Below are 13,586 nucleotides of genomic sequence, written 5' to 3'. Positions count from 1 at the left end.
TATTCTTTTAATAGTCTGATGAACTGGCTCAAGCCTGTATCCCTGAATTTCTCCCCTACCTCATATTTGAAGATCCATATCCCCCAGTCTTTTTTATTGTATTTTATTTATTTATTTTGAGAGAGACAGCGAGAACGTGTGTGTAAGCGGAGGAGGGGCAGAGGAAGAGGGAGAATCCTGAGTAGGCTCTGCGCTGTCAGCCCCATGTGGGGCTAGAACTCCTGAACCGTGAGGTCATGACCTGAGTTGAAATCAAGAGTCTGGATGCTCAAATGACTGAGCTATCTAGGTGCTTGAACACATCCCTCAGTCTTATGTTGCTCCTGTTCTAACGAACACACATCTCTTTTGTGGTTCTCTTCCTTCTACCCACATTCACTCAACATGAATAGCAGCTGCCTTCTCTTTGGTTCTCCTCCAAGAACCACTCACATATGGTTGTTTGGGTAGTTGCTTTTACTTATGGTTTGGCAACAGTGGAAGGTTGTGGGGGGTCATATCACCTTATAGCACAACAGATACCTCAAAATTGAAATTTAGCCATTGCTGTTCTAAATAGCCCCAAAGCCATAGTTAACACTGAAAATTTTATGTATAATCTTTTTGCTTTGGAAAGACTTTACTTCAGGATGCTGGGGTATCCTGGGGTATCCTTACTGTCCGTACGTTCTCCACCTACCCCCACACCCTTCTTTTGAGGTCACTCACCTCTCTGTGCACCATCCAAAGTCTTCTCATTTATAAAAAAACAAAAGAAGGCATTTATTTCTTTCTTTTACTCTTTTCTAGACTACCACCATTGTTCTACCTAAATGGCTCATCAAGATATTTTGCTTAACAAAAGATAGTTCTGTTCCTACACGAAATTCTGCCAAGGTCCTTTAAAATAACATTCCTCTGCTTTCCAACTGTTAGTTATGAAATTCTATGAGGTACTTGTATTAAGAGATAGAAAGATGAAACAGGCAAAAGCTTTATATTCCTGCCCCTAGGTTGGTCAGAAACATAAAACGTTGAAAACCAGCCTTTTAAAGACATGGGCTGAAAAGGAAGTTCTAATGGCCTGCCCAACATTGCCGAACTCAGCCTGGCCAGCCTTTCTTCCAGCCCTGTGGTTTCTTTCTATTTAGCTCTGAAATAGGTGGCTTTTCCAAGCCTTAATATATATTTTTTTAAGTTTTTATTTTAATTCCAGTTAGTTAATATACAATGTTACATTAGTTTCAGGTGTACAATATAATAATTCAGCACTTCCATATATCACCCTGTGATCATCTTGACTGTGCTTAATCCCCATCGCTTCTTTAACCTATCCCCCCCCCCCCAAGTCCCCCTCCCCTCTGGTAGCCATCAGTTTATTCTCTATAATCTAGAGTCTTTTTCTTCATTTGTCTCTGTCTTATTTTTTCCCCTTTGCTTGTCTTGTTTCTTAAATTCCACATGTAAGTGAAATCATATGGTATTTGTCTTTCTCTGACTTATTTAGCTAAGCATTGTACTCTCCAGATCCATCTGTCTTTGCAAATGATGAGATTTCGTTCTTTTTTATGGCTGAATAATATTCCAGTGTATATTTATTCTACATCTTCTTTATCCATTTATCAGTTTATGGACACTTGGACTGCTTCCATATTTTGGCTATTATAAATGATGCTGCAGTAAACATAGGGGTGCATGTATCCCTTTGAATTAGTGTTCTTGTTTTCTTTGGGTAAATACCCAGTAGTGTGATGCCTGGATCTATTTTTAACTTTATGAGGAACCTCCATTCTGTTTTCCACAGTGGGTGGCTACATCAGTTTGCATGTTTACCTGCAGTGCACGAGGGTTCCTTTTTCTCTACATCTTCACCAACACCTGTTGTTTCTTCTGTTGTTGATTTTAGCCATTCTGATAGTTCTGATAGTCTCTAATGAGATAGGAAATACCTCATTATAGTTTTGATTTGCATTTCTCTGATGATAAGCAATGATTAGTATCTTTTCATGTGTCTATTGGCTATCTGTATGTCTTCTTTGGAGAGGTGTCTATTCATGTCTTCTGCCCATTTTTTTAATTGGATTATTTGGTTTTTGGGTGTTGAGTTTTATAAATTCTTTGTATGTTTTGGATACTAACCCTTTATTGTGTGTGTCATTTGCAAATATCATCTCCCACTCCATAGTTTGCCTTTAGTTTTGTTGTTTCCTTCACTGTGCAGAAACTTTTCATTTGACGTAGTCCCAATAATTTATTTTTGCCAAGCCTTAATATTTGCCCATAGAAAGAAGATACTTTTAAATGTTAGGTGCATACTTAGGGGGTAATTGTAAATGTTCTAGAATTTTAAACTTTTTATTATCTTTACACAAATGGAAGAAGAAATAGCACTAAAAAGATCCATATTCCTGTTGCCTCTCTTGATCAATTTTTAACTCATGGCAAATCCTGTTTCATCTAACTTCCCCCCACAGATGGATCATTTTGAAGCAAATCCAAGACATTGAATCATTCTATTCATAATATTTTAGTATGTATCTCTAAAAGATAAGGACTCTTTTAAGACAACATAATTATGTAGCCATTATTATACCTGAAAAAGTAATAATAATACTGTTATATCATCAAATAGCTTTAGTCAGTGGTCAAATTTCCCAGATTATTTAAAAAAAATTTTTTTAACAGTTGTTCAAATCAGAATCCAAATAAGATTTACATATTGCAATTGGTTGATATGTCTTTTAATTTTCTTGTAATGTATAGGTTCTCCTCTCTCCCCACTCCCCATTCATTGGAAAAACTTGGTCATTGGGTCTGTATAGTTGTCCATAATCTTGATTTGAGATTGCATCCTCAAACTATCATTTAATAAAATCCTCATTCCCCACATTTATTAGAAACTGAAAGTTAGATCTGGAGTCTTCTTTTTATCTACTTCCACTTATCTATCTTATCTACTTCCACTAGGAAGCACATATCTGGTTATCACTTTTTTGGTGATTTGAGGAGCCATTAATGATAATTTTCTGCATTTGTTAGGTTAGCAGGACTTGTACATTGATCACAATTTAACACTATAATTTCTCCCTAATTTATAAGGTGTAATATTTCTGTAAGAAAATACTTTCCCTCACCAACTGTTTGGTTATTCTCAAGTATAGTTAGCATAGGAAAGGCAAGATATATTCTTGATTTTGTTGTTGTTTGCCAGTTTTTAAAATGTTGAATTCATTCCCTGGCATTCTCCAAAGGTAGCCAATGAGTACTTATCTTAGCATCATAGCAGTCCAATTCATTTAAACATATATGATGTGTTTTAATCCATTGTAGTTACTATTAATATTAATATTCAGATTGTTTCATCTTTGGCTGTGTAATCCTTTTCAGATTGGCTCCTGGGCCCTTGTGACAACTGTGATAGTCTTTATTTTTCAAATAAAAATTGGAAACAAACAAAAAAATCATAGTGTGGAAAAAGTCATAAAAATTATAGTATGAACTCTTCTATACTATGATTTTTTTGTTTCAAATTTTTATTTAAATTCTGGCTAGTTAAAATATAGTGTAATATTGGTTTCAGGAGTAGAATTTAGCGTTTCATCACCTATACAACACCCAGTGCTCATCACAAGTGCCTTCCTTAATACCCATCACCCATTTAAACCATCTCCTACCCACCTCCCTCCATCAACCTTCAGTTTGTTCTCTAGAGTTAAGCATCTCTAGGGCACCTGGGTGGCTCAGTCAGTTAAGCATCTGAGCTCAGGTCATGATCTCACCTTTTGTGAGTTCGATCCCTGCATCAGGCTCTGTGCTGACATCTCAGAGCCTGAAGCCTGCTTCAGAGTCTGTGTCTCTCTTTCTCTCTGCCCCTCCCCTGCTTGTACTCTGTCTCTTTCTCTCAAAAAAAAAAAAAAATTTAAATAAATAAACATTAAAAAAGAGTCTCTATGATTTTCTGCCCTTTCTTTTTTTTCCCCTTCTCCTATGTGCATCTGTTTTGTTTCTTAAATTCCACATATGAGTGAAATTATATATTTATCTTTCTCTGACTGACTTATTTCACTTAGCATAATACACTCTAGCTCCATCCATGTCATTGCAACTGACAGTGTTTATCATTTATTTTATTATTATTATTTTTAATATTTATTTGAGAGAGAGAAGGGGGGGTAGAGAGAGAGAGAGGGACACCTAGAATCCAAACAGGCTCCAGGCTCTGAGCTGTCAGCATAGAGCCCGATGCAGCGCTCGAACTCATGGACTGGGAGATCATGACCTGAGCCGAAGTTGGATGCTTAACTGACTGAGCCACTCAGGTGTCCCAGTGTTTACCCATTTAAATGATTATCTATTTAAATGTTCCAGGTTCATCTGGAATATTTTATGCCAGAGGCTTAGAATGAGTTGGTTCCTTTTGGTGGGAAAAGGTAGTTAGAAATCACAATCTGAGTGTCAGAGTGCTCGTTGGTACTGGAATGGTGATTATTTCTAAGAATTTTTAATGGATTATAATCTATAAAATTATAATATTATAAAATTAAAAGCACCATATTGTTTTGGCCTGATGTTAAATAAAAGTACATGTATATGGAAATTCCAACAGATTGCTATTTTTGCCATTCTGTTTTCTCGTATCTTTTCCTGTATCCACTTGGCTTACAGACAGAAAGGACATGGTCCCAAATGACTTTTCCAGCAGAGGCATTTGCTGATTTGTAAGGAGCAATGAAGAGGCTGAGAAGCTGAACAGAGATTTTAGCACTTTTATGAGGCTGGGATGAAATAATTGGAATTAAGGGCCTGCCAAGAAGAAAGCCTTTCATTTGGGATTCTGAAGGGCTGAATCTTACAAATAAATGACGTGAAAATAGACCATCTGCCACAGGAACTATATTTCAGCTCTGATCACCTTTCTCCATGATGCATTAAGATGATCTGCTCCCCACCCTGACAGAAGCATACCCCTGGAAGAGAGAATACATTTGTAATAAATATCCCTGTTGAAAAGCTTGTGTGTGTGTGTGTGTGTGTGTGTGTGTGTGTATACAGAAAGATACAGACAACCCAATAGAAGAGTGGGCAAAATACTTGAACAGGCATTTCACAAAAGACAATAGTCAAATTACCAGGACTCATATGAAAGGTCCATAGTCTCATTATATTTCATCACAGAAATGCAAATTAAAATCACAAAGATATAATAATGTAGTATTGATACCTGTAGTACTGATAATATGTAGAATGGCTAAAATTAAAAAGTTGGAGTGGCGCCTGGGTGGCTCAGTCGATTAAGCATCTGACTCTTGATCTCATTTCAGGTCTTGATCTCAGGGTCATGAGTTCAAGTCCTGTGTTGGGCTCTGTGCTGGGCATGAAGCCTACTCAAAAACAAACAAACAAACAAACAAACAAATAAATAAATAAAATTTGGAAAATACCGAGAGTTGGTGAGAATGTGGAGCAAATAGATCTTTATCTTACAGAGCTGGTGGGAATGCAAATTGGCACAACCATTTTGTAATACTCTTTGGCAATATCACTTATGGCTGAACACCCAATTACCCTATGACCCAATAATTCACTCTCAAGTGTATACTCAACAGAAGTGCATAGTATGGTCCTCTAAAAAACATAAATAAATATGTTCATAGTGGTATTTTTTAAATATAACCAAACTGTAAACAACCCACATATCTACCAACAATAGGATCAATGATTAAATTGTGGTATATTTATACAATAGAATATTATAAAACAACAAAAATGAAACTACTGTCACATACAACACAGATAGACTTGACAAACATTATGTTACATGGAAGAAGGCAGACATGTAAGTGTATATACTGTATGATTCCTTTATATAATGTTTAAAAATAGTCAAAGCTGGTCTGTGGTGCTGGAGATCAAGATGGTGGTTAACTTGGAAAAGGAGGGTGGAGTTAGGGTATGGAGAAGGCATGTGGGGGGGTCTCTGGGTGCTATTCATGATCTGTTCCATTATTTGGGTGGCAGTTACACTTAATGTTCATTTTGTGATTGATATGTCTACTTCCTCTTTTTTTCTTTCTTTCTTTCTTTTTATTGTTTTAAGAGAGAGGGTACAAGTGAGTGAGAGGCAGAGAGAGAGGGAGAGACAGAGAAAGGGAGAGAGAGAGAAAGGGAGAGAGAGAAAGAGAGAAGCAGGACTCACCCATAGTGGGTCTTGGGCTCACCTGAAGTGGGGCTCGAGATCACCCAATGTGGGGCTTGAATACACAAACCATGAGAACATGACCTGAGCTGAAGTCAGATGCTTAGCCGACTGAGCCACCCGAGGCACCCCAATACATATAGTTTTGATTTATGCATTATTCTCTTAAGTATATTATACTTCAACACAAAGTTCTATGAAAGAAGAATCTGTTGACTTCTTTCATCGGACTGTTTCATTTCCTAACTATTATCTTCTAGACCTATATACTACTTTATTGATTCAACATCTTCCAGAAAAAGTCTGGTAATAATCAAAGAAACAAAAGATACCAAAAGTTAAGAAACTATTATTGAGAAAGCAATAGCCAGAAAGATGTAAGCCAGCCAGAGATAGGTAAAGATATGAGAAAATAGAACAGTCACAATAACAATTTTCTTGAGCCTCCATATACATGTACTCTTTTTTACATGTTCTTTCACTTAACATATAGCCAAAAAAATAATACCATATTTTTTCCTTAATAACAACAAAAAAACAGAATAGGTACTTGCTGTAGTAAATTCAGACATACTGGAATATATAAAAGAAGGAAAAAATAGCTATGTACTACCAATAATCCTGTTACCTTAGAACAATCTTTGTAAACATGTTGTTGAATGAACTTCCATTCAACTTGCTCTTAAAAGATATTTATAGGACTTGAATTCTACCTACAAATTTTGTTTCCTGTTATGTTCACTCACATGTATACCTGGCAATGCATTCTGCTTATCTACGTTATCTAAAGTGAGAACAAAGATAATCAGCTGTGCCTAGCTATGAAGGGAGGACCTGGCTACTGTGAAAATCCATAGAGAGCAGCCATAGAGAAATGAATTGAAGGACTGTTTCTATAATCAGAAGATTATTTTTGAGAGATATATTTTTCTCTGCTGTTCAGGTCTCAAAGCTGAATACTTTGGAGGCCAGTAATTAGGTAGTTAGGGAATTCTCCGAATTCCCCAGAAAATAATTTCATTTTTTCACATTTCTGCATTGTAGATGTGGAATAAGGCTGCATTAGGTGGCATAATGGAGTAACAGGCTCTTTTGTTTTTTTGTTTTTTAAATTTTTTTTTAGACTCTATTTTTTTTAACCTTTATTTATTTTTGAGACAGAGAGAGACAGAGCATGAGTGCAGGAGGGTCAGAGAGAGGGAGACACAGAATCTGAAACAGGCTCCAGGCTTTGAGCAGTCAGCACAGAGCCCGACGCGGGGCTCGAACTCACATACCGCGAGATCGTGACCTGAGCTGAAGTTGGCTGCTTAACCGACTGAGCCACCCAGGCGCCCCATAACAGGCTCTTTTGTATCCTTGCTGGGACACTATAAGGGTACAGGTGGTACCTGCTCACAGGGAATTTTCTTTGGCATTTCATCTGCTTTGGAATCCTCCTTTCCGTTGGGTTGAGTTTAAATTGCAGGGTGCATACTATAGTCATTGCCTGCCAATCCACGAAGTTTCCAGAGGGTAGGCAAGGTTTAATCACGTAAACCCCAGTGACATTTAGGGACCCACACTGTTCAAATGTTCTTATCCCTGTCCTTTACTCATCTCCTTATCCAGGGCACAGGGTAATGTGAGATGCTGCACTTGTCCGGTGTTTCCTGTTCGCACCTGTTCAGCACTGTCTGTGAATTCAACATAGAAAGAAGGCCATGTGAATCTCACTGGTGAGTGCATTTCTTCAGAGTTCTTATAGGAGGGGCAGTGTTTGAATGAAAGACAGCATAGTTATAAAGCACTCGAAAAGTTGTGGTGAATGGACCTGGGGGAGGTATTATGCCAAGTGAAATGAGTCAGCCAGAGACAGACAAATACTGTATGATTTTACTTCTATGTGGAATCTAACAAACAAATGAACAAATCAAACAAAACAGAAACAGACTCATAAATACAGAAAACAAACCGATGGTTGTCGGAAGGGAGGGGGGTAGAAGGAGAAAGGAAATAATAAAGAGAGATGAATTAAGAAGTACAGAATTCTAGTTATAAAATAAATAAGACACAGGGATGTAATATACAGCATAGGTAATATGGCCAGTAATATTGGAACAACTTTGTATGGTGACAGATGGTAACTAGGCTGATCATGGGGAGCATTTTATAATGTATATAAATATCAAATCACTGTGATGTACACCTGAAACTAATGCAGCATTGTATACCAATTATTCTTCAGTAAAAAATCGTGGTAAAATGCACATATCAAAATTCCAGTGGCACTAAGTACATTCACACTGTTGTGCAGCCATCACTACCATCTAGTTCTGGAACCTTTTCCATCACCACAGAAGGAAACCCTGTACACATTAGCATCACTTCCCATTCCCATGTTTCCCTATCCCTACCTCCACCCCCAGCCCCTTGCAGTTGCTATACCTGATTTCTGTCTCTGGATTTGGCTTTAATGGATATTTCATATAAAAAGATTCATATAATATATGGCCTTTTGCATCTGGCTTCTTTTACTCAAAAATGTCCATCTATGTTTTGCTTGTATCATACTTCATGCCTTGTTGGGCCTGAATGGTGTTCTGTTGTATGAATATACTATGTTTATTTATTCATTCATTGGTTGACGGGCATTTTGTTTCCACCCTTTGGCTACTATGGATTGTGCTGCTACAAATGTTTGTGTACAAATATTTGAACACCTGTTCTCAATTCTTTTGGGTGTGTGTCTAGGAACAGAGTTGCTGTATTCATTTGATAATTTTATAATTTAACTTTCTGAGGACCCCCCCAACTGTTTATCACAGTTATAAAGAAGTTAAGTCTGGAAATTTCAGTACTGGAGTTCTGTTTAAACTATGTGAAATTAGGAAGTAGTTTCAAAACTTCTCTTCCATTTACTTATCCCAATCCCCCTCACTTCTTCCAAGGTCTAATTTCTTCATACTGTCCCTTAGATTCCTAGGGCTTTTTTTTTCTTTTCCCCCTAAAGCAGACTGTTCTGGCCCACTTTTTTCCTCACTAACTGCCATCTTACTATCAAACTTACTTACTCTTTTTCTTCTTCTTTCATGGCACTTAACAAAGACTAATTCTACTGTGTTTGGGTGCTTACTGAGGGATTACTTCAGTGTGTCTAAAGCTAGGACGAACATCAAAGTGGCCTAGAATGCTTCTGTCTCAACATGCCATAACCTCAGCGTTTCCTACTAAGCTACATATTCTGGAAGGTGAGGCTCAATATGTGCATTTTGAAAATCTCCACCAGATGATTCTGTTGCACACATCTGTTTAATAATGGATCAATATGTTGCCTTCATAATTTTAAATTTAATAGGAGTGTTCAGAGTGTAATACTTTATCCCAAAGGTTAGGGCTAATGATAATATTTCTGGCACTAAAGCAGGGGGATGGAAAAGACATTTGGACATTTGGGAGCAGTAGAAAGGCTTGAGGTGCCTTAATTTACATTGAATAGGGAGATGGTGGATTACAGGACTGTTTTTCATGACTCTAGGTGCATATTGTTGGTTGAAAATAAGCTGCCCCCATTAGAAAAGCAGGTTCCTGAATCTTGCAGAATTGGCATGAAAGGACAGCATGAATTGATTGGGAACTGCAGGGATTTGTTTAGTATAAAACAAATTTGAGATCTGGAAAAACCAGTTACTTGAGTTTGCTTCTAGAAAGGAGAACAGAGCTGAGTGGAAATGGAGGGCTCTGAGAAAAAAGAAGAAACATTGTATCAAAGCTTGACTATGTTATGGCTCTTTTTCTCCTAGACCAGTTGTCAGTGGTATTGGGAGCATGGGAATTGACTGAGAGACTAAGAGGGCGCTGTGAGCAGTCAAAAGATGGGATAGAAACCTATACTTTTTTAATTCAGAAATTTGTGATTATTTGGTATGCCTTAGATTCTGTATTTATGCTAGATAAGTACATTTAACAATGCATTTTATTTAAGATATTTATCTTCATATAAAAACTAGTACTGCACATTAATTTTTCCAGCTCTAAAATCGGTCAGTCTTAAATTGTCGTGTATGTTCCACCACTTGCTGGAAATGTTTCCTATGAGAGTTTTATTCACAGAGGAAACCTTAAGAATGTGATGAGCCAAAGAGTGTTAAAGCTTCAGACATCCTGACTCTTGTTCCCAAAACTATATAAAATAGATACTAGGATTAATATCTCATAGAGATAGTTTAAAAACGACTTAGCTAACATTTTGTGAAGCTCATGGGAAATTATGTATTTCTTTACACGATCCCAGCAATGAGAAAAAAGTCTCAATACTTTGAAAACATGTCAGAAATACTACTAACTATGTTTAACGTAACTCAGGATATCAGTTGGTTGTTGCTCAGTTGATACCCTGGGCTAGGACAACAGGTGTGCCAGACTCACACGTGGGTTGAGATATGAATAGTGGTGCTAATTACACTTAGCAGTATTGGTAGCCAGTTAATGTAACAGAGAATCCCACTAACCCTAACTTCATAGCAGCCAGGCTAAAAATAATATAATCCTAGTGCTGACTGATACACTGATTTTATTTGCCTGTTCAGCTACCATAATGATATATATATTATTTTATATTCTCTGATCTATCTGCTGTTGGAATTAAGATGGAATAAAAGCAAAATTGAAAAATATTGGAGAATTTCTTCTATAGTAGACATTTTAAAAATGTGGGTTTAGTTGTTTTATCCTATAGCTTCAAAAGGAGGGTTTATTTTGTTAAATCACGTAGTAAATAAACTAGTTCAATGCCACAAACAGGTACTAAGTACTACTTTTTCATTATGTATTTTAATTTGGAAGCTTACAGCTTGAGAAGTGCACAGGTTTCACTCTCAAGAATATTAATATGAGTGTCCTTTTTGCCATGACAGTTTAAGCAAACAGTAACCATACCTCTACTCTAAAAGCAAGCTGTGAGCCAAAATACATGTTTTCCCAACATTAGTAATATATAGGCCCACTTTAATAAAAAAACTTTCACTCATTCTTCCCACATCGAATTAACTGATCTTGTTTTAAAATAATGGTACTTAAATACATGCAAATGTAACTGTAAGTATAAGCTCATTATGGTTATAGATGATAGCCAGTTATAAAATCAAAATGCATTTGCAAATTAAATATCAAGAAAATTACCAAGCCAATGAAATCTGGATTCGACACTGATTTAAGAAAACTTAGTTGTTGATTACAGTGGACTCTGAGCCTTTATTAAGTTCTACCTAGTTTTGTATCGTGGACAAGTTTTCCCATTTCTTTAGTCAAACAATTCACTTAGTTAACCAGGATTTCCTTCGGCTTACAACTGGCACAGTATGCCATTTCTATTAATTCCCGGTCTGCTTTCTCTGCATTAGCACATGCAAGTTACAGTACTACTACCGGATGTCAATGCAATAGGAAAATGCAAGCGCAGGCATTGAAATAGAGTGGAAGCACTCATTAGTAAGGTGGTTATCCATGTGGCCCAAAATATGCTTCCACAGATTTTTTAAATTCTTTTACATTTATTTATTTTTGAGAGACAGAGTGGGACAGAGCATGAGCAGGAGAGGGGCAGAGAGAGAGAAGAAAACACAGAATCTGAAGCAGGCTCCAGGCTCTGAGCAAGCTGCCAGCACAGAGCCCGATGTGGGGCTCGAACCCACAAACCGTGAGATCATGACCTGAGCTGAAGTCGGACGCTCAACCGACTGAGCCATCCAGGCGCCCCACAAATGTTTTAATCATCAGAAAACACCAAATTAAAAAATCGTTCTAGGCAATCTGGCAAGATTTTCTTCCTACCCTCAAATTGCTCTGGACTGCCTTGCATTGTGCTTGTTCTTATTTTTCTCGTTCTAGAAGTATAGCTCTGCAACTTGACTTCGGCACTCACCTCTGACCTCTTCAGATACTGTAGTTCCCTAGAAGTCACATCTGGTATTTTGGACTGATGAACCCCTCTGTGGACTTTGACTTTTCTGACTCCTATAGCCAGAAAGGGGGGAAAATAGGTTGAGTGAAAGATGGCACACAGAGAAATTCCTGCTGCTTTTCAGACTCCTTTGTTCATTGCAGTCTGTTGGGAAGCCCACTAGTCATCTCATATATGAAATACATTAACCGCTGCTCCCCTGCCTTCCTCTCTCCCCCTCGGTTCCACACCGCACTGCTGGATCAGTGCTCTAAAATGCATTCTAATAAAGACATTCACTTTTTTTTCAATTGCTCTCCAAAGAGTTTATTCTCTGTCACCATGTATTCAAAACCCTTCACAATTTAACCTCAACTTACCTTTACTCCCAAGCACCACCACCCCCTGTGGTACACCATGGTCCAGCCAAATTGGATCACTATTTGTTCCCTGTACTTTTCTACTTCTGTCCTTGCTCATGCCATTCCGTCTGCTTGCGATGCTTCATTCCCCCCATCTGTGCCTTCTGAAATCTGACTCGTGGCTTAATGCCCAACTCAGATGCCTCCTCGTCTGTGGTGAAAGCATTCCCTGACCAAAGCTGCTGGAAGTGAGGCTCCCTCTGAATTCTCAGTGTACTTGGTCCTTCTTTACATGACCCCAATGTCATGCTGCCTCACAGTAGAGCCATGTATATACATGCCTCACCTATTGCTGCTTGTAGAGTGTCAGATTCCTGGAGGCAGGAACCTGGCCTAATTTGCTTTCCTATTTTCCCCACCGTCTAGTCCAGTGCTTCTGGCATAAAAGAAACTAAATGCTATTTTCTGTATAAATAGGAATCTGAAAATCACAATTCTTGAAGAGGTGTGAATAGTTTAATATGGTTCTAAGTAATAGATGTTATTTTACTTTCAAAAATAGCATCTACTAGTAAAGTCTGATAAATTTTTCCAGGTTTCAGGCCAGATAGTTATTTTCATGCATGATCAATAACAAATTTAACAACTTGTTCAAAGATAAAAATTATCATTATGAAGAATAGGCAGCCAGTTCACACTCACTAAAATGAAAAGAGACATTTTATGCACGTGGAAGAGATCTAATGAGAAAACTGAGCAATGGTCCAAAACTCTGGTCCAAGGATGTGTTATAAACCGTCTAGAAGCTATGTTTACGGAAAACAGCTGACTTTGGGTGTCTATCTATGAGGCCCTGTACTTTCTGGCAATCATTTTTTGCTGCCAACTTTGAAACATGAATAACTAATTCACATCAATTTGTTGACTTCACTGACTTGACTTAGTTTTTACTTATTTATTTTCTCTAAGTGTAGCATATGTTAACAGGAAAATGAAAATACATAGGGATACATTCTTCCACTAAACCCTGACATGAAACTGAGGTCAAACTTATCATTCAGAGAAATGTTTTGGATTGTAGATAAAAAATTTTCTTCTCTTGGGCCCTATTAGTGTAAACAACTTTATG

The 13,586-nt window shown here is 37.5% G+C and overlaps 2 long non-coding RNA genes across 8 annotated transcripts in view; one reads left to right on the top strand and one right to left on the bottom strand.

The window, feature by feature from the left end:
- LOC132663585 (uncharacterized) overlaps positions 1-13,586 on the top strand; it is a 553,467-nt gene that overhangs the window by 59,122 nt on the left and 480,759 nt on the right. For all 7 annotated transcript variants that reach the window (XR_013551842.2, XR_013551839.2, XR_013551840.2 and 4 more), the window contains one exon: positions 7,787-7,893. This is a non-coding gene — a long non-coding RNA (uncharacterized LOC132663585). The remainder of the gene's footprint in view (positions 1-7,786; positions 7,894-13,586) is intronic.
- On the bottom strand, positions 4,658-12,696 carry LOC144614193 (uncharacterized). The gene is made up of 4 exons (XR_013551846.1): positions 12,476-12,696; positions 12,078-12,169; positions 5,201-5,360; positions 4,658-4,946 (listed from the first exon to the last, which is right to left on the bottom strand). It is a non-coding gene; the product is annotated as an uncharacterized LOC144614193 (long non-coding RNA).

Source organism: Panthera onca, chromosome D4, assembly GCF_046562875.1.
Source record: "Panthera onca isolate mPanOnc1 chromosome D4, mPanOnc1 haplotype 2, whole genome shotgun sequence".
Lineage (NCBI taxonomy): Eukaryota > Metazoa > Chordata > Mammalia > Carnivora > Felidae > Panthera > Panthera onca.
This window is presented reverse-complemented; position numbering and strand designations above follow the sequence as displayed.